This window comes from Mustela putorius, unplaced genomic scaffold, assembly GCF_011764305.1.
Source record: "Mustela putorius furo isolate JIRA1106 unplaced genomic scaffold, ASM1176430v1.1 tig00000382_pilon_pilon_pilon, whole genome shotgun sequence".
NCBI lineage: Eukaryota > Metazoa > Chordata > Mammalia > Carnivora > Mustelidae > Mustela > Mustela putorius.
The window spans coordinates 6610695-6630351 of NW_025421367.1; positions in this window are offsets into that span (position 1 = coordinate 6610695).

Below are 19657 nucleotides of genomic sequence, written 5' to 3' on the forward strand. Positions count from 1 at the left end.
ATGAGAGAGTCGCCCACATCCTCATCACCCCAGCATGGTAATTGAGCAGATCTATTAACTTGTTACACTAGATTTGTTTAAAGAGACTATTACACAGTCATTTAATCAATTTGTTACACTGGAGGTCCTGACTTATGAGACACTTGCCTTATGATTCCTTAATGACTGAATTAATTTGTTTTAATAAAACCAACATTGTGTACAAGTACATTTCTAGAAATGTAATTTTGGAGACAGAACAGTCCAATGCTTCATCTGATTAGGTCCTTTCTATGGTTTATCAAAGTCTGTAGATTCTGACATAGCTGCTTGTATGGAGTATTTTTCTTTTTTATAGCGCCATTAATTTAATATGGATCATTAGTTCTTTATACACATGCATGTTCTGACAAATGTACCCAATGAATAATGCAGCTAATGTGCTTAGGCCCAAATGCATCACATCATAAACAGAGACCTCTGCAAAATAACTGCAATGAAATAAAACACCACCTCTGGTCTCCTTGGTCATCATTAGAATAACATTGTGAGTTATACTTAAGTCTTGTTTTGCAGAGCAAGACATGTTTGGCCCCCTGATTGTATCAATGTAGCCAACTGGGTCTAACTACATCCTGAACACAAATAGATTTATGGTGAATTAAGGTTGTCTTGAGAGCAGATGCAGGACAAGAAAATCGGTTTTGCTCTTGATGGAAACTGACGTGTGTAGAATAAAATGTAAATAAACAGAAAGTCCCCAAGAAAAGGGACTTGATGTTATTGATTATGTAAAATAATTAGAACATTACAAATGATAATGCACTACAAATAGTTGGCATTTATGTCTAGATTTTTTTTGCAGGAAGAAACGATTTAGGCTCTGAAACACAACTTGAAAAATGGGGCATGATCTGAGGGGCAATAAAAAAATTAATAATGGAGGGATTGGAATGATCAGTTTGTAACCAATAACTGATTAAATGATAACTGAATGAGCCTGCTGCTGAGCTAAACATTGGAGCTTAGAGGAATACAAGGCCACTGATGGCCCTACACGATCACTGGAGGCATAAAGTGTTTCTGCATAATGTTGAGTAACTATGCACAGATGCCAGATATTGACTAAGTAGCTTAACAATTATTACAGGGCAGAGGGAGAAGCTGGATATATTTCCAATAAGGTGATGCTTTCTTTACAAATCTTTCTTAACAATGCTGGACAGGCAGGCATTTGAACTTGATTTCATTTTGAAAAAGACTCTAGACTGCACTCATATTAACAGTATATTTGAATGCTTTCATGTTCTCCTTTTGGTGTCCTTTTGAAATGTAAATGGACATTAAGGTGTTGAATGGAATTTGTAAATAAAAGATATGGCTACTTGTGCTGTATCAAGAGTAATTATGATTATTACATAGGATGAAACTCCACTCGGGTTTGACAAGTAGAAAGAAACCTGCTCTGCGAATAATGTGGGAAAAAAAGCCCATCGAGATTTCAAGAAGAGGTACAAAATTCAGATGTGATTGTATTTACTAGCTTTGGTTAAGCAATGTATGTGATATTATTCACGGTTGGGATTCTCTTTTGAAACTAATTTCCCCAATGTGGTTCTGTTGATCAAAGAGGCTATTTTTGAGTCATTCACCCTAAGCTTGTGGATAATATGGAGGATGCCACTAGAGTTTTGGTTTTTGAAGCATAAACATTTGTAAAACAAGAAAGAGTTTTAGAAATCATTTAGTTCTTCAGTTCTGACATTTTCACAAGCTACATTTATCTTTTCCCTTTCATCATAGCTCAGTGATTTCACTGCCCGAGACAGGAATGTTTATGATGATAAATCAGTGTTGTTTAATTAGATGCATCTTTACTTCATTTTAATGTTAGCTCGAAATGTATTTCTTTAGTTTATAAAAATGAATAATTTAATCACTTCCTGGTATAAAATAAGTGGCATGAGACCAAAAATCAATGTTGGATCCTTTTGGATTTAAAAAAAAAAATTTATTTCTAGATTTCTTATATAATATCTTACTTGCTTTGACAAATGAATTTTATGCATTTCTTCCTATTTGTGAGCAGCTAATGCAAAATATATTTGCTATTTATTACAAAGTAAATGAATATGACCTTTTGTCCATTTCAGCAGATGCTATTTCTGACCATCCCAAAAAAGCCTGCTCAAAGTCAACAATATGAAGCATTTGAGGTCGCAAGACCAACTCAAGGTCATTTTAATACTGGCAAAAGGTTAATTAGATCAGTGCATTAAAACAGGAATAGACTTTTACTCAAGTTCATCTAAATAAGCATAGACAAGCTTGCCTTACCTTTTAAGGTTTCCTCGGAGATTCTAGCTCATTTCTTAGTATGGTAAAATAACTTTTTGTAAATATAATTTTTAAGTTTTCTTTTCCCAAATTTGAGCAATATTTGTCATTTATTGAACACTCACTACATACCAGGCACTAAGTAACATACTGTACACATCTTCACATATTTTACATCATCTCATGTAATCCTGTCAATAACCAAAAGAGGTAGGTATTATTATTATGATTCCCATTTTACAGATGAGGATACTGAGCCTCAGAGACGTGATTTACTTGAAGGAGATTAACAGAGGTATTAATCTGGAATCAAATTTCGTCTCTAAAGCAGTTAAAATGCCTTATGCTACCTTATGAAACACATTACACCTCATTTAAAATGCTTTCATTTGCAAACTCTTTCTCACCATTTTAGGCTCTTTCTTATCTTAATTGGCAGCTGGTGGCTTTCATATAGTTTAACATGATAGAGGGAGAAGGCCTAAGAAATGTATATAGCTACTTTGGTTCTAAGAAAAATAAGCTTTTGTACTTAACTCAGAAAACACTTTCATAAACAAGTATTGAGTAGGATGATAAACAGTGTTGTCCCATAGAATTGGGGCGCCTGGGTGGCTCAGTCAGTTGAGCCTCAGATTGGTGGTTTCAGCTTAGGTCATGATCTAATGGGTGGTGCGATTGAGCCCCCTGTGGGGCTCTGTGCTCAGTGGGGAGTCTGTTGGAAGATTCTCTCCTCCTTCTCCTCTCCCAATTTGCACCCGTGCACCCTCTCTCAAATCAACCAATCAATCTTAAAAACAACAACAACTATTCCATAGTGAGCATGATAGTCAACACCACTAAATGTAAATGGCCTGCCTGATCTCTGCAGTTAGGAAGTTCTTTGAGGTAACTAAGTGAGATATAAGAGCAGATCGCTGGAAACCCTTTACTTCCACGATTAAGTAATTTGCTTTAGGATTCCTTGTGGCTCCTGAAGAAAAAAGATATGTACTTGCCAAGGGACAGTTTCTCATGGGACTCTGTCACTCCTAGAAACTTCTGTCATAGTAAATGGACTGGCAGACTGTTAATTAGATCAGATTAGTTCACATGGGTGTCCCCAAAACAAAAAAAATCAAGGTAACTTTCAATGTAACTTAGGAAGTTTCGGATAAACAGCCTACTTCAGAGTTACTTTTCCTGGTGATTGGGAGAGTTTGTTATTCAAACTCCACACCTCAGCACTGCATTGTTTTCTGTTTGTCTCACCTGCTTATTAACCTGCTTTCCCCATGTAGGCTAGACCAAATCTTTTGAAGGAAAAAAATGCATATTTTGTTGTAGTCTTTCTTCATCCAGACTATTTTTCTACCTAGCCTCTGAAATGCAACCTTCTGGGACACTTCTAGGTCACAAAATGCAGGGACAATCTACTCGTAAGCTTATATTTAGAATGACTTAGAAATATATTTGGAAAGAGTTAGAAAAGAGAACTATTTCTATTTCCAGATGCTCAATATTCATTATACACCATGGAAGATTTTTCAGTTGGATGAATTTGGGCTCAGAGGCATGGAAGTTTCCTGTTCTGCTTTCCAAATAGCCTTTACCTTCTTTTAGTGCCTCTGAAATTGGACACTCTCTGGGACAGGGCCAAAAGTAAAGAAAACTTATGAGGAGACAAGCACGGTCAGTTAGACACATAACTTTGTTTCAGGGCCCCAGCATAGAATTTTCTTTTTTCCCTGATGAATGACAAAATTAAGGTAATGCAACGAATATTCCCATCACTCAGATTCTGCAATTATACTGATTTCTAACATAGAACTTAATTCTCATATATTAAGTATGACAAAATCTAAAATCTGCTCTAAGGGCCGGTGTATAAAATTTATGGTCTCCCAATCGCTATTGACAGCTAAATATTTCATCTCCATCATGATGGGCCACAGAGGCAGCAAATCCTATTTCCAAAATCTATGTGTTCAGACTCCATTTAAGTGGCTCTTGGTTAGTACTTCTCAGCTCTTGGCCACTACTGGCAGACTACTTGCCCTTGGTTTAGGCGAGCTCTAAGATAAGATGCTCCATAAAATTACAAGGCAGAACTTGTACCGAAGAGTGAATGTGGATTTTCTTCTTAGGGTTTCTCCTGATTCTACTTTGAGATCTGGGTCTACTCTTTTGCCTTTCCTTTTGGGGGCTCTTAGGAGCCATTGTGTGCCAACTTAACAATTTTTAGACTGGACTGAGGCTCCAGATTGCATGTTAAAGTGTCCCATCTTCTTGCTTTATGACTAATGGCATAACTAAATTAAGTGAGATAATATGTAATTAAGTCTGCAATAATGCTTGGTACAATGTAAGGATGCAAAAATTGGTAGCTGTTATTATTATTATTATTACTATTATTTTTAAAGATTTTATTTATTTGTCAGAGAGAGAGAGTATGTGGACAAGCAGGGGGAGCAGCAGACAGAGGCAGAGAGAGAAGCAGACTCTCCACTGAGAAGGGAACCTGATAAGGGGCTTGATCCCAGGAACTTGGGATCATGACCTGATCTGAAGGCAGACTCTTAACCATCTAAGCCACCCAGGTGCCCTGGTAACTGTTATTATTATTGATAATAGTACTATGACTATCATTGTTACTATTTTTTCTCCACCTTTATTATTGAGATATAATTGACACATAACAGTATGTAAGTTTAAAGTGTATGAGGTGATGATTTCATACACATATAACAATAAGATTAATTAATACATCCTTCACTTTATATAACTAACATTTTTTGTTTTATGGTGAGAACATTTAAGTTACTGTCTTAGCAACTTCCGAGTATATAGTTCAGTATAGTTAATTATAGTGAATTTATTCATCCTACAACTGAAAGTTTGTACCATTCAACCAATATCTCCCTGTTTTCCCAGCACCCAGCCCTTGGCACCCACCAATTTACTCTTTGTTTCTATGAGTTTGGCCTTTTTAGATTCCACTTAAAAGTGAGAACATATAGTAATTGTCTTTCTCTTTCTAACTTATTTTACTTAGTGTAATGCCTTCCAGGTCCATGTACGTTATTGAAAATGACAGGATTTCCTTCTTTTTTATGGCTGAATAATATTCCATTATAAAGCAAAAATATTTCACATTCATACATCTATATGTATGTATTTATAGATACAATTTATGACACATTTATATCTTTATTTATTCACCCATTGATGGACACTTATATTGTTTCCATGTTTTCGCTATTGTGAATAATGTTACAGTGAATACGGGAGTACAGGTATTGTTTGAGATCTCATTTTAATTTCCTTTGGATATATACCTAGAAGCAAAATTGCTGGATCATATGATAGCTCTATTTTTAATTTTTTTTTAAAGATTTTATTTATTTTGACAGATAGAAATCACAGGGAGTCAGAGAGGCAGAGAGAGAGAGGAAAGGAAGCAGGCTCCCTGCTGAGCAGAGAGCCCGTCGCGGGGCTCGATCCCTGGACCCCGGGATCATGACCTGAGCCAAAGGCAGAGGCTTTAACCCACTGAGCCACCCAGGTGCCCCTATTTTTAATTTTTTGAGGTACCTTCAAACTGTTTTCCATAGTGGTTGTACCAATTTACATTCTAACGGTGCACAAGTGTCCCCTTTTTTCTACATCTTCACCAACACTTCTTCTCTCTTGCCTTTTTGATGATAGCCATTCTAACAGGTATGAGGTGATATCTCATTGTGATTTTGATGTACAATTCCCTGATGACTAGTGATGTTGACCACCTTTTCATATTCCTCTGTATGTCTTATTTGGAAAAATGTCTATTCAGATCCACTGTCTACTTTTTAATTGGATTATTTATATTTTAACTACTGAGGTGTAGGAGTTTGCTGTTATTTTTAGTAAGGCCAGGTTATAATAAGAACAACAATGATTATTATGATCCTAATCAACTTCAACTCTTGGGAGTGACTTCTGAATTCTGAAGCGCCTTCCTCTGAGTACAGCGCAATGGCTGACATTTTATTTTTGGTACTCCACAGAAGCAAGAGTCAGTTTGAAGATGGGTCTTCCCCCAACCCAGTTTTATAGGATAGCAATAAACATGGCTGTATCTCATTAAATTTAATGAGTCTTCATAAAATAACCATTACATTCTGAAGGTAATGAAAGAATAGCTTTGATGGCTAGTAAATAAACTACCAAAGGCAGTTTCATCACATTCTAGGGCTGAATAGGATACAGGCAACATCAGGAAGAAGCTGTGACGTTTTTGTGGTAAGAACAAGCCAGGCTATGCCTGGCTTCACTGCGTGAGAGCCCATGGAGCAATCTTCCATTTCAGCCCGGTGTTTCTAGCTATGCTAGCTAGCTATGGTTGTGAGATGTGATTAAATGGATTGGTTTAAAAATCTGCTAAAGATTTTATGTATATCATGTCACTGATATTGAATTTGAATACTATTGTAGTAGGTTAGACTAAATAATTTATCTTATAAACATAGAGGTAGAGCAGATTGAATAGAGTATGCAAATTTATGTAAATAGTCCTACAAATTCAGACTCTTCTGATCCGAGAGCCCTGGTACTTTATAAACAGAGCTGTAACATTGTAAATCAGGAGTTATTAACCTGTGGTCCATGGCCCAGTAGGGTCCTGAATTTATATGCAAAATTGCATGCCTGTGTGTTTTTCTAGAGAGAGGGTCCATATCTTTCATTATATTCTCAAAGAAGTTCAGCACCCAAAGAGTCTAAGAACCATAACGTGGTATAAATATTCTAGTTGGTTCTATTAAATCAAATCATATTCACACACACTGCTTTTCAGAAAGTGTTAACCTAATTAGAATAAATATCTGCTACTTATTTGTGATCCAGCTAGAACTAAAATTTCTTGACTTTTTAAAGAAATCCTTTAGTTTCCTTTGTAAGCATATAAATTAAAGAAATCCTACTGATTTATATACCTGCATTTTTCTACATTGCTTTCTATCCCACATGACTCTTTTACCATAAGTAGTTTCGTAGTATTAATTTTCAATCTTTATTTCTTGAAGTCATTTTTGATACCAAACCACCCAAGGTTTTGGTCAAATGAAATGGGTCTGAAAAGAGATGAAACAGTAACAAAGAAAAATGAATCTCTATATAAATGATCCTTTCTGGTGCTCTGTGTTTTTTTCTTCTTAATATTTTATCCATATTATAAGCTTCCCAAATTAATCTAACAATTACCCAAGTATTTCAGATTGACAAATGTAGCAGAAACACTTATGTCCCTGGATTATCCCTGTGAGACAAAGCACATATAAGATGGTTTTATAGTTGTGCCAGATGAGATCCAAGGAAATGTAGGGGTGTGTTTAGGACCATAGGGGCCAGGTCTCCATAAGCAGAGCAAAAGCAGAGGCTCAGACTCTTGTAGCTGGAAGAGATCTTGATATTACTGAGTCATTCTTGACCAAATTAGAAGACTTTGAATTACAATTCGACACTGTATCACCAAAGGCAATTAGGTGTGGGTTTGGAATCAAAGTAAGCTCAGAACTCACAATGCATAGTGAGTTCAAAGATAGTTTCCAATTTGGCCGTTACTTTTTTCTCTACAATTGTGTGTGTGTCTGTGTATGTGTATGTGTACACATATACACCCATACATATACAAATATAAGTACATAAAACCTCAAATGTGTACAGTGCTGCTTATGTACAGTTAGAGTCAATTATTTCCATTTCTTGTATCCCAACAAATTTCTCTATAAGCAAAATAATTTTCTTTATTTAATAGCACCTAATTGCCCTCAAAATGAAGGCATTCTGGGTCTGGGATATCCTGAAAATGTCACTGGAGTTAGTCACAACTTTTTTATTGTTTAAAAAATAATAAACCTAGGGCGCCTGGGTGGCTCAGTGGGTTAAGCCACTGACTTCGGCTCAGGTCATTGTTTCGGGGTCCTGGGATAGAGTCTCACATTGGGTTCTCTGCTCAGCGGGAGCCTGCTTCCCCCTCTCTCTCTGCCTGCCTCTCTGCCTGCTTGTGATCTCTGCTGGTCAAATAAATAAATACATAAAATCTTAAAAAAAAAATAGTAAACTTAGTGGCCACACCAGAAGGACAGAGAGTCTGTAGCCTCTGTTCTTCTGGTGTGGCCACTATGAATAGCCTTGCAGTTTCATCACTTTGGGATATTTAACATCATAAATGGTGATTTCATACTGATGGATGGATGGCATTATTTGAGATAACATGTATAAAAGTATTTAGCGCCTGCATGTCTCTTAAACATGGGTTGTTACTAATCTGAAAAAAAATTTTCTCTCTTGATTAAACAGATGTAAAAGAAACTCTAGTATCTATTATTTTATAAAGTGACTGTGAAACATGGTGAGAAAATCAGCAGCTTTCCCCCTGGTTTATGGAACTAGCAACATCTTCATCTCTTAGGGATCAGATAGCGTTCCAAATCCTGGAGCCTATGGTTTTGTTTTTGTTTTTGTCTTTGTTTTTTAAATGATTTTATTTATTTGCCAGAGAAAGAGAAAGAGAGTGAGAGAGGGAACACAAACAAGGGGAGTGGGAGAGGAAGAAGCAGGCTTCCAGCTGAGCAGGGACTCCGATGCGATGCAGAGCTCAATCCCAGGACGCTGGGATCATGACCTGAGCCAAAGACAGATGCTTTTTTTTTTTTTTTAGATTTTATTTATTTATTTGACAAACAAAGATCACAAGTAGGCAGAGAGGCAGGCAGAGAGAGAGGAGGAAACAGGCTCCTTGCTGAGCAGAGAGCCCGACATGGGCCTTGATCCCAGGACCCTGAGATCATGACCTGAGCCAAAGACAGAGGCTTTAACCCACTGAGCCACTCAGGCACCCCACAAAGGCAGATGCTTAACCACTGAGCCACCCAGGTGCCACTGCCTATGGATTTTTATTCCGTATAATTTCTCTTACCTCTTGTAGTCGCTAATGAGAACATCTACTGGGAAGTTGAAGGCTGAGAATAATTTCTGGTGTTGCCGGGGGTCAGCTCAGATGAAGGGTCCTATTTTAAGGCATTCTGTTGAGAAAATGCTCAGATGCTTCCTTGTGGCTTGGGTTGCCTAATGAAGCTGTTGGAGATTTTTCATAGATTAAATCTTTAATGTTTTTGTCTCTATATAGTTCCCTCCCTGTCAAATAGTTCACTACCTTAAAACAGTGCATTCATAAACTGTGAAGTAAGCTTGAATTGTGGGACAGTTCTAGAGTCCCTGGATTAGTTTGACTACTACGTAAGAAGTTGGAATATAAAGGTAAGAATAGCTTTTTTTTACTCCTTCTGCTCTTGGAAGCCTAATTAATGATTAAAAAAAAAAAAAGGTGCCAAATGCTTATAAAGAGGAGAGTCCTGTCTTGCCAATAAATTTTTTTCCGCCAGTATTTCCATTTTTTAATCTCTTTTCTATCTTTGGAAGAAGGCAGAGAAATGTGTGAACCCATTCACAAATATAGACTCACAGTAACACCAGGAAGCAGAAACATGAATAGCAGTGAATGACTTTAATGGTGAAGTATTGTGTGTGTGTGTGTGTGTGTGCTGCAAACTATTACTTACATATGAAATAATTATCATTATTTTATTGTAGCATGGTTATAATTTTTGTTGCATTATAAATATCACAGGTCCCTTTTTTTTTCTACTACCACAGCAGTTTCTGAAGACATGTAAACCCATAGTGTTATTACTCTCTAATCTAGTTGAGGTGATGAAATAGTGCCAAAACTCTCATTGCAATTTCATTAGCATATTCATGAGTCGCACTTTTGCAGTGTTGCAGAAACAACACAAATTGGTTTGTGGATTGTGAACTCCCCCTTCTTCTCCTCTCCAGAAGCACAGACTGTAGATTAGCAAATCAAGTTGGCCCACAAACTTCTGTGCACTAAATTACATAAGTTTTCTGCTCTTCCCTTTATTTCCATATTTTATGATTCTTGTGTTATTGAATGCCATATGAATGGACATACCGCCCAATAGAAGAACAAACATGGGGACTCAAATGGCTTGGAAAAATGGAAGTTCTGAAAAAGCCAGACACTAAATTGCCCTGCTACAAGAAAGCATTTCTTTCTCTCTTTTTATTGTTCTTGATGTTTGTTTTCTTTTTTCTTGTGAATGGGGGTTAAGAGACCATTTGTAGTTTGGTTGAAACTGGCTTGCAGTCTACCAAGCCAGTTTTCTTCCCTCTTCAGCACATGATACCTATCACTTCTAGGACTGACACAGAAGCACTTTCTCTATCATGTTCCACCCTCCCTCTTGCTGCAACTACTGGCTAGATGTTTATTCTCAGGGCAGCACTGACAGCTAATAGTGGAATATGACAGCCTTCATCAGCCTGGGTCCCTGAATGACTCCATGGAGTTTCTGCTCTCCCTTCCTCCAACCCTTAATGAGAAAGAAATATCCTTTGTGATATGCCATTGAGATTTCAGATATTAAATGTTATGTCAGTTAACATTATCTTGACTGATTGAATGGTATCTTTATTATCCAGATTTGGTGTTGTTTAAAAAACTCAGTTGCTGTTATTTAAATATTTATTTGACATGAGAAATGGAACTTTGAGGATTAAAACATATGGTTCATTTCTGCTGTTTGCTGTATTTTCTTCCTATGGTTGTGTCTTTTGGCTTCGTTGTAACCCATTTTTACTAATTACATGCCCTAAGGGGATATTATACAATTAAATAAACCCAGTTCCTCAATCTCTTATAATAAATTAAGCATCGAGGGATGTATTTGTGAACATGTTCAAGTACTAGATAGAACACAGGATCCCACCTATTAGTTAACTAGAAAACCCAAAAACCCAATTTAACTCAGCATCCAACATATTTCAGAAGTTAAACACTTGGAATATTGATAACTTAAAAAATTTATGTAGCGCTTTTGGCCTTTCAAAGTACTTCCGCATATAATATATAGAATATGTTTGATCAGCTCTTTGAAAGATTTGGATAAGAAGATTTTTCTGAAGCTGAATCATGCATTTTTAAGTGAAAAACCTCTCATAGTAACAACAATCACACACTGCTAACGCATTGAAAAATGGATCTTACTCCTAGCCTTATAAGGCAGCTAGGGAAAGTTACTCAAGGTGACCAGCTCTTCTTTGCTAACACTTATACATTGTTTTTGATTTATATGTTCTGTTGTTGTGGCACTTTCAAAAAATGCCAATCCATCGAGGCTTTGTGTGGGTAAAGATGGGAGATACCAAGGCACAATGAGAAATGTATTATTCAAACTACAAGAGTAGGGGCGCCTGGGTGTCTCAGTCAGGTAAGCGGCTGTCTTGGGCTCAGGTCATGCCGCAGGGTCCTGGGATTGAACCCTACATCTGGTTCCCTGCTCCATGGGGAGCCTGCTTCTCCTTCTCCCTCGCCCTCTTCCCCCTGTTTGTGTTCTCTGTCTCTCTCATAAAACAAACAAACAACGCTGTAAGAGTAGATTATCAGGGTAGGGGCTGGTACTGACAAAAAAAACCCAGTTTCTGGACTTTTTCTAGTTTATTTGAAAAGGCTGTGTAGAAATACAATGAAGTTTAAATATGTTATAAAATCTCTTTGGTATCTCTCACCCGGGCAAGAATCCGTTATATTTAGAATTTATGAGTTTTGTTTTTTGAAGAGACGACAGACAGTGTATGAGATAGCCCAACCATGTTTATACACATTTGAATTATAAATATGCTTTAATTTTTCCACAGAAAGATTGCTGTGGACGCACATTGTTCACATGATATAATGCAACAGAACTGATTTAATTAAAGCCTGTTTTCTTGGTCTGCAGTCTCTCTATATTGGAGGGATTGCTTTTTCCATAGGAAAAAACTATCAGTGGGTAACACGATTTGTGAGACAACTGCAGAATGCATTCCCTTTGCTTTTTTTTCAGGCTTCAATCCATTGCTCAATTTAAGTATGGAGATACTGCTTGTCAAATACTTCTTGACACATGAATTTTACAACAAAATATCAGCGCACCTACTGCTTGGATTTCTAACTCATTTATTGTACAATATACAGCTAATCCAATCTACTGTTGCAAACATGGTTTGTGCAGTTATGCTCGGCTACAGCACGATGGTTTTCTTTAAACTGGCGGGTTTCCTAAGGTTTTATTTTCCTTCCTTGGGCAAAAAAACATAGATGAGACCTGACTTACTTGATAAAAGTGGTGGTGTTGAGTCCATAGTGTGGGCGAGTGGGGTTTGCAGAACTGAGAAGCTCTTGTTGCCTTTGGGACCATGAAGGCAGAGCCTTCTGAACCTTAAGTGGAGAATCTAGGGAAGTGTGCAGCAAGATTAGAGATGATTCGTAAGGAAATGTCTGTAAAACTCTGTGAGAGAGATGCTGTAAAGGAGAAGAAATTATTTTACTTGATCTGCGGCATTATTGGTGAGCTGAGTGAAAGTAGCCGTGAAACAAGTATTTGGAATTTACATTGAAGTGTAAAGGGAAAGGGTCAGTTTTTATCTCCTCTTTTCATTATTTTTAACTGTAAGGATACTGTACATTTATTGTGAGAAACTTATTTTCACTCCCCAGGGATAACCACTGTGAACTGTTTAGTGTGTGGCCTGTCAGACCCTCTTCTTGCATATTTAAACACGTAAATTAGAAACATAAAGGATCTCCCTAGACATATGTTCTTTCACCTGCTTTTAAAACATACACCAGTGTATTTATGACAGTCTATCTCTTCATACAATATAGTGTATGTGGTAGACGGAATTCTAAGAAAAATCTACGATGATCCTGGCCTTTTCGTAAACCCCTTCCCTTTAAGTGTGGGTGGAATCTCTGATTATGATCAGCTCTCAGTTCCTTGTGTAGGTTACAACCTGCAGCAAAAGGGAGATGATCTGGGTTTTCCTTTAAAGGTAGAGTTTTTCTTTAGCCGATGAGCAGAAGTCGGAGAGATTCGAAGCATGTGGGGGATTCACAGTGGGAAGGATCCTGCTGCTGGCCATGAAGGGTTCTGCTGAGGAGATACTGGGAACTGCTTATGGAGGGGCCGCATGGGAAGGAATAGGGGCAGCCTCAGGAGTTGAGAGAAGCTCGATGAAGACCAGCGAGGACATGCGAAGCTCAGTTCTGCCGTCATAAAGAACTGAAATCTGTCACAATCCTAATGGGCTTGGAAGACTTCCCTTGTGGAGCCTCCAGAGAAAAATACAGCCTGTCTGATAGTTTGATGTCAATCCCATGAGCCCCTGAGCAGAGGACCCAGCTACATGGGGCCAGACTTCTGTCTTACAGAACCATGAGCACACCAGTGGTTGTTGTTTGTGATAATTCATTACACAGCTGCAGAAAACGAATGCAGTCTATGTGACTGCCCTCAGGGCTTCAGATCCTCATTTGTACTGATTTCAGAGACATAAAAGACCAAACAAAATGACCTTCAAGGTTATAGAAACTTGATCTTCATTTATTCATTCAATCATTTTTTAAAAAGATTTTATTTATTTATTTGAGAGAGAGAGAGCATGAGAGGAGAGAGGTCAGCGGGAGAAGCAGATTCCCTGCCAAGCAGGGAGCAGCAGATTCCCTGCCGAACAGGGAGCCCGATGTGGGACTTGATCCCAGGACTCCAGGATTATGACCTGAGCTGAAGGCAGTTGCCTAAACAACTGAGCCACCCAGGTGCCCTCATTCAATCATTTTCAATGACCACTGCTATGTGCCCATCACTGTCCTAAGTGCTGGGATACATCTATGAACAAAAGCAGACAAAATATAGGCAGCAGACCTCTTTAGAAGGGTTGAAGGAATCATTCTCGCAAGAACCCACATGTGTTTGCCACTTTCTATATTATAAGGCATTTTTTCGTACATATTATTCTGCTTCCTACTGAAATTTTCACTGGTTGAGGCAAATATTGTTATTATTGTCTTTTTACAAGTATGTGAAGCCATGCTCTTGTCTTAGAGATGAAAGGACTCCACAAACTCAACTAGCTGTTAATGCAACAGCTGGGACTCTTTGCTCTTTAAAGTACATAGATCTGTTGTTAGTAACAGCTACTGTTTTAAGGGGTGTTTGCCACGTGCCCATATGGTGTTGAGTTCTTTACATGGGTTACCTGATTTCATCTTCACAGCCACTCCGTAAGATTGACCCAATATAGACCCTCATTTTACAGATGAGGAAATTGGGAATCATGAAGGCTTAACAACTTTTCCACGCTGAAGCTAAGATCCGAACCCTGGGGGGCTGACTCCATGATCCATATTCTTCATCACTAAGCTAACTGCCTTCCCAAGCCAACATTACCCTGGCCAGCCTGGCCATACCCTCCAGGCCAACGGGGCCAAAGATAGCCAAACAGGGCCATGTTCCCTTCTGGCCCAGTCAGGAAAACTGACACTTTCGCTCTGCTGCGTATCACTTTAGGGCCTATTTATATCCTCAGTTTTTATAACTTTTTGTGTTTTGGCTAATCTTTCCTATTTTCTTGTGGGTTATTTTTTCAACTCATGAAATGCAGAGGCATAGGTGAACCGAAAATTGTAGATTGTGTTTTTTATAGTTTTCATTAAGAATGTGTGACATAAGGAACAGTATGATAGGGTCAAGCATTATCTGCTTCTCAGATTTTCGTCTCTAACTGTGCCATCAAAAAAGTTTAGGAGGTTAGATTTATACCCCAACGTAACTCTGTTCTCTTAGCTGCCTACTCTGAATTATTAATCCATGAATGTACACTTCTTTCAGACACATTATAAATCTCGAAGAGAAGGTCCATGTTTTAAACATTTCTGTCATACCTAGTATTGTTCTGGACACAATAACACGTACATCTTCACTAAATTAAATCTTAACTTATTTCAAATTGCACTGAAATTACACATACATGCACACACGCATTTCCCCCAGCCTGTCTCATTTCTTGAAAATAAGAACTTCCATGTTAGCTATCTTCCTTTCTTTGCTCTATAAAAACCTCTTTCCAATTTCAGTTGGTACTCTGGTGTTCTAGGGTTTGATTAATGAGTTCATGTTAAGCTGTCCATTTCATTTAAAACGATAATAACTTTGATTGTATCCCCTTCACCCTTTGTCACTAAAACTAAACAGTCTTACTTTAAAAAAGTTTAACCACGGAAAGTATGGCCTGAGCCATCCCATTCATTATTATTGAAATAGTCTTGCCCCAAGGCTTGCTTTTCTGTGCTATGGGGACCAGAATTTTGCACATAGCTTCTAATTTTGTATGCAAGTAAGCTACTGCTTCTTAATTTTATTTACCTTGACTCTTGGGTTGATGTTTAATATTTTTGTATTCTTGACTGCAGCAGAGTCCTGGAAAGGCTCACAGTGACTTGAAGGTCCATGAACTGGATAGTCCACTTTGCCCAGTATCTTTTATATATATTGTGAAATTTTCTTTCTTTCTTTCTTTTTTTTAAGATTTTATTTATTTATTTGAGAGAGAGAGACAGTGAGAGAGCATGGGAGAGGAAAAGGTTAGAGGGAGAAGCAGACTCCCCTTGGAGCTGGGAACCCGATGTGAGACTCGATTCCGGGACTCTGGGATCATGACCTGAGCCGAAGGCAGTTGCTTAACCAACTGAGCCACAGGTGCCTGGAAATTTTTTTAACATTGTATTGTGATCCTATTATTTTATGTCTGTTTAAAAACTACATTAAATTTATATAAATGCTATTTGAAAGTGCTTTTTTCTTTTTTCTTTTTTTTTTTTTAAAGATTTTATTTATTCATCTGACAGAGATCACAAGCAGGCAGAGGCAGGCAGAGAGAGAGGAGGAAGCAGGCTCCCCGCCAAGCAGAGAGCCTGATGTGGGGCTGGATCCCAGGAACCTGGGATCATGACCTGAGCCGAAGGCAAAGGCCTTAACCCACTGAGCCACCCAGGTGCCCCGAAAGTGCTTTTTCTCTAGAAGAGGCACAGCCCTTTTAGCGAACAATTTCCAGTGTAAACTGATATCTTTGGAAAGCCAAATCAAATTTTGCCTTATGTTGCAATTTTATAGAATTTGACTGAATGATAGAATCTCAGAGATAATTCAATTCAAATTCCTCCTTTAATAGATGAACAGGCTTAGAAAAGGCAAGTGACAGGGCATAGGTGGGCCAGTTTCTTGAGCAGTGAAAATTGGGTAAGGAAACTTAAATCCACTAAATGAAAGAAGAGGCAATTGGGTTAAAAATAGGAACTTACATTATACTGCTTTGATTTTTAAAATTTTTGTCTCTTTTCCTTATAAAGTAGGAGAACTAAGAGTCAAAGGACCACCATTTTAACTATATTTAAAAGTCAAGTGTATGAGGAGCCTGGGTGGCTCACTTAGGTGTCTGACTCTTGATTTCCGCCCAGGTCATGATCTCAGGATTATAAGATTGAGCCCCACACTGGGCTCTAAGCCATTGGGAAGTCTACTTGAGATTCTCTGTCTCCCTCTCCCTTTGCCCCCTTCTCTTCCTCCCACTCACACACTCACTCTTTTCTCTCAAATAAATAAATCTTTAAAAAAGTCAAGTATAAATAACTTTTTTTTTTCTTTTGGAAAGGAAAAACCAATGAGTGTCAAAGAAAAAGTCACAAACATTTGTTATCAAAGTAGATTGAAGTTTTAGAGCATACGGACTTGGCCCTGAAAAGGCCCTGATTCCCAGATAATGACCTGAAATTAGAAAGGAATGGTCTCACCAACGTTGGCTTTCTTTTTCAATATCCCTTTGGCTATTCGAGGTCTTTTCTGGTGGCATCACAATTCCAGACTTCAAGCTCTATTACAAAGCTGTCATCATCAAGACAGCATGGTACTGGCACAAAAACAGACACATAGATCAATGGGACAGAGAGCCCAGAAATAGACCCTCAACTCTACGGTCAACTAATCTTCGACAAAGCAGGAAAGAATGTCCAATGGAAAAAAGATAGCCTCTTCAATAAATGGTGCTGGGAAAATTGGACAGCCACATGCAGAAAAATGAAACTGGACCATTTCCTTACACCACACACGAAAATAGACTCAAAATGGATCAAGGACCTCAATGTGCGAAAGGAATCCATCAAAATCCTTGAGGAGAACACAGGCGGCAACCTCTTCGACCTCAGCCGCAGCAACATCTTCCTAGGAACAATGCCAAAGGCAAGGGAAGCAAGGGCAAAAATGAACTATTGGGATTTCATCAAGATCAAAAGCTTTTGCACAGCAAAGGAAACAGTTAACAAAATCAAAAGACAACTGACAGAATGGGAGAAGATATTTGCAAACGACATATCAGATAAAGGACTAGTGTCCAGAATCTATAAAGAACTTAGCAAACTCAACACCCAAAGAACAAATAATCCAATCAAGAAATGGGCAGAGGCCATGAACAGACATTTCTGCAAAGAAGACATCCAGATGGCCAACAGACACATGAAAAAGTGCTCCATATCACTCGGCATCAGGGAAATACAAATCAAAACCACAATGAGATATCACCTCACACCAATCAGAATGGCTAAAATTAACAAGTCAGGAAATGACAGATGCTGGCGAGGATGCGGAGAAAGGGGAACACTTCTACACTGTTGGTGGGAATGCAAGCTGGTGCAGCCACTCTGGAAAACAGCATGGAGGTTCCTCAAAATGTTGAAAATAGAACTGCCCTATGACCCAGCAATTGCACTATTGGGTATTTACCCTAAAGATACAAACGTAGTGATCCAAAGGGGCATGTGCGCCCGAATGTTTATAGCAGCAATGTCCACAATAGCCAAACTATGGAAAGAACCTAGATGTCCATCAACAGATGAATGGATCAAGAAGATGTGGTATATATACACAATGGAATACTATGCAGCCATCAAAAGAAATGAAATCTTGCCATTTGCGACAACATGGATGGAACTAGAGCGTATCATGCTTAGCGAAATAAGTCAAGCAGAGAAAGACAACTATCATATGATCTCCCTGATATGAGGAAGTGGTGATGCAACATGGGGGCTTAAGTGGGTAGGAGAAGAATCAATGAAACAAGATGGAATTGGGAGGGAGACAAACCATAAGTGACTCTTAATCTCACAAAACAAACTGAGGGTTGCTGGGGGGGAGGGGGTTTGGGAGAAGGGGGTGGGATTATGGACTTTGGGGAGGGTATGTGCTTTGGTGAGTGCTGTGAAGTGTGTAAACCTGGTGATTCACAGACCTGTACCCCTGGGGATAAAAATATATGTTTATAAAAAATAAAAAATTAAAAATTAAAAAAAAAAAAAGAAAGGAATGGTCTCCTCAATTCGTGCATAAAACCAGGTAGTTGACCGCAGTTAAAAATTAATGTGTAAGTGCTAAATTGTATTTATATATTTAATCTATCCAAATTTTGGGTATTATATGTAGCTTTCAAAATATTCTTCAGTATCGTTATATTAACATTTTGGTAAATAATCACTTTTCTATTTAAAGGAGACAAAAAATGTGATTATGTCCTCTGGTTACCTGGTCATTGAAAGCTTGTCTTCCATGCATAAAACTGCTGCTACTCTTCTAGATCAGGCTTACTCTAACTGCAAACAGAGTATTTAATGAAAATAAGCAGCCTGTTGCTTATTTTAGTTTCTACATCTAAACATGTGAAGTGATGATAGCAAATGTCTCACCATGGAGAAGTTTATCTTCCATTCTCACACTTTTGATTCATGCACTGATGATATCTCTCTAAAAGTTTCTAGACTTTCTATAGTTATTTATTTTACTATTTTATAATGCATAGTGCCTCAACAACTTGGATATTTCATCTTGTAGGAGCTTACCTCTATTAACATTTTTTGAACTATTCCACTAAAGACTTATTCACTTAACCTCCACCCAATTTTTCCTTTTCTCTTTTGTAAGTTTTTTTTTTTTTAAGATTTTATTTATTTATTTGACAGACTGAGATCACAAGCAGGCAAAGAGGCAGGCAGAGAGAGAGAGAGAAAGGGAGAAGCAGGCTCCTTGCTGAGCAGAGAGCCTGATATGGGGCTCAATCCCAGGACCCTGGGATCATGACCTGAGCTGAAGACAGAGGCTTTAACCCACTGAGCCACCCAGGCACCCCATCTTCTAAGTTTTTTTATCCTTCCCAATAATCTCAGAGTGACTCAGTTTTAATAACAATTTTCATGGGAATATTTGAAAAGATTTCCAGGCACTTAATGTCAAGATAACTCTGATGAACATTCCTTCCCCACAAAATGTATTAGCTTCTTATTTTAGATATCTTGGGATCATTTACATGGTGGTCTCAGCCTCTATTGAACCTTCTTTATAATGCATTGATTTTGCTCCTAACTGTTGATGTTGTCTGG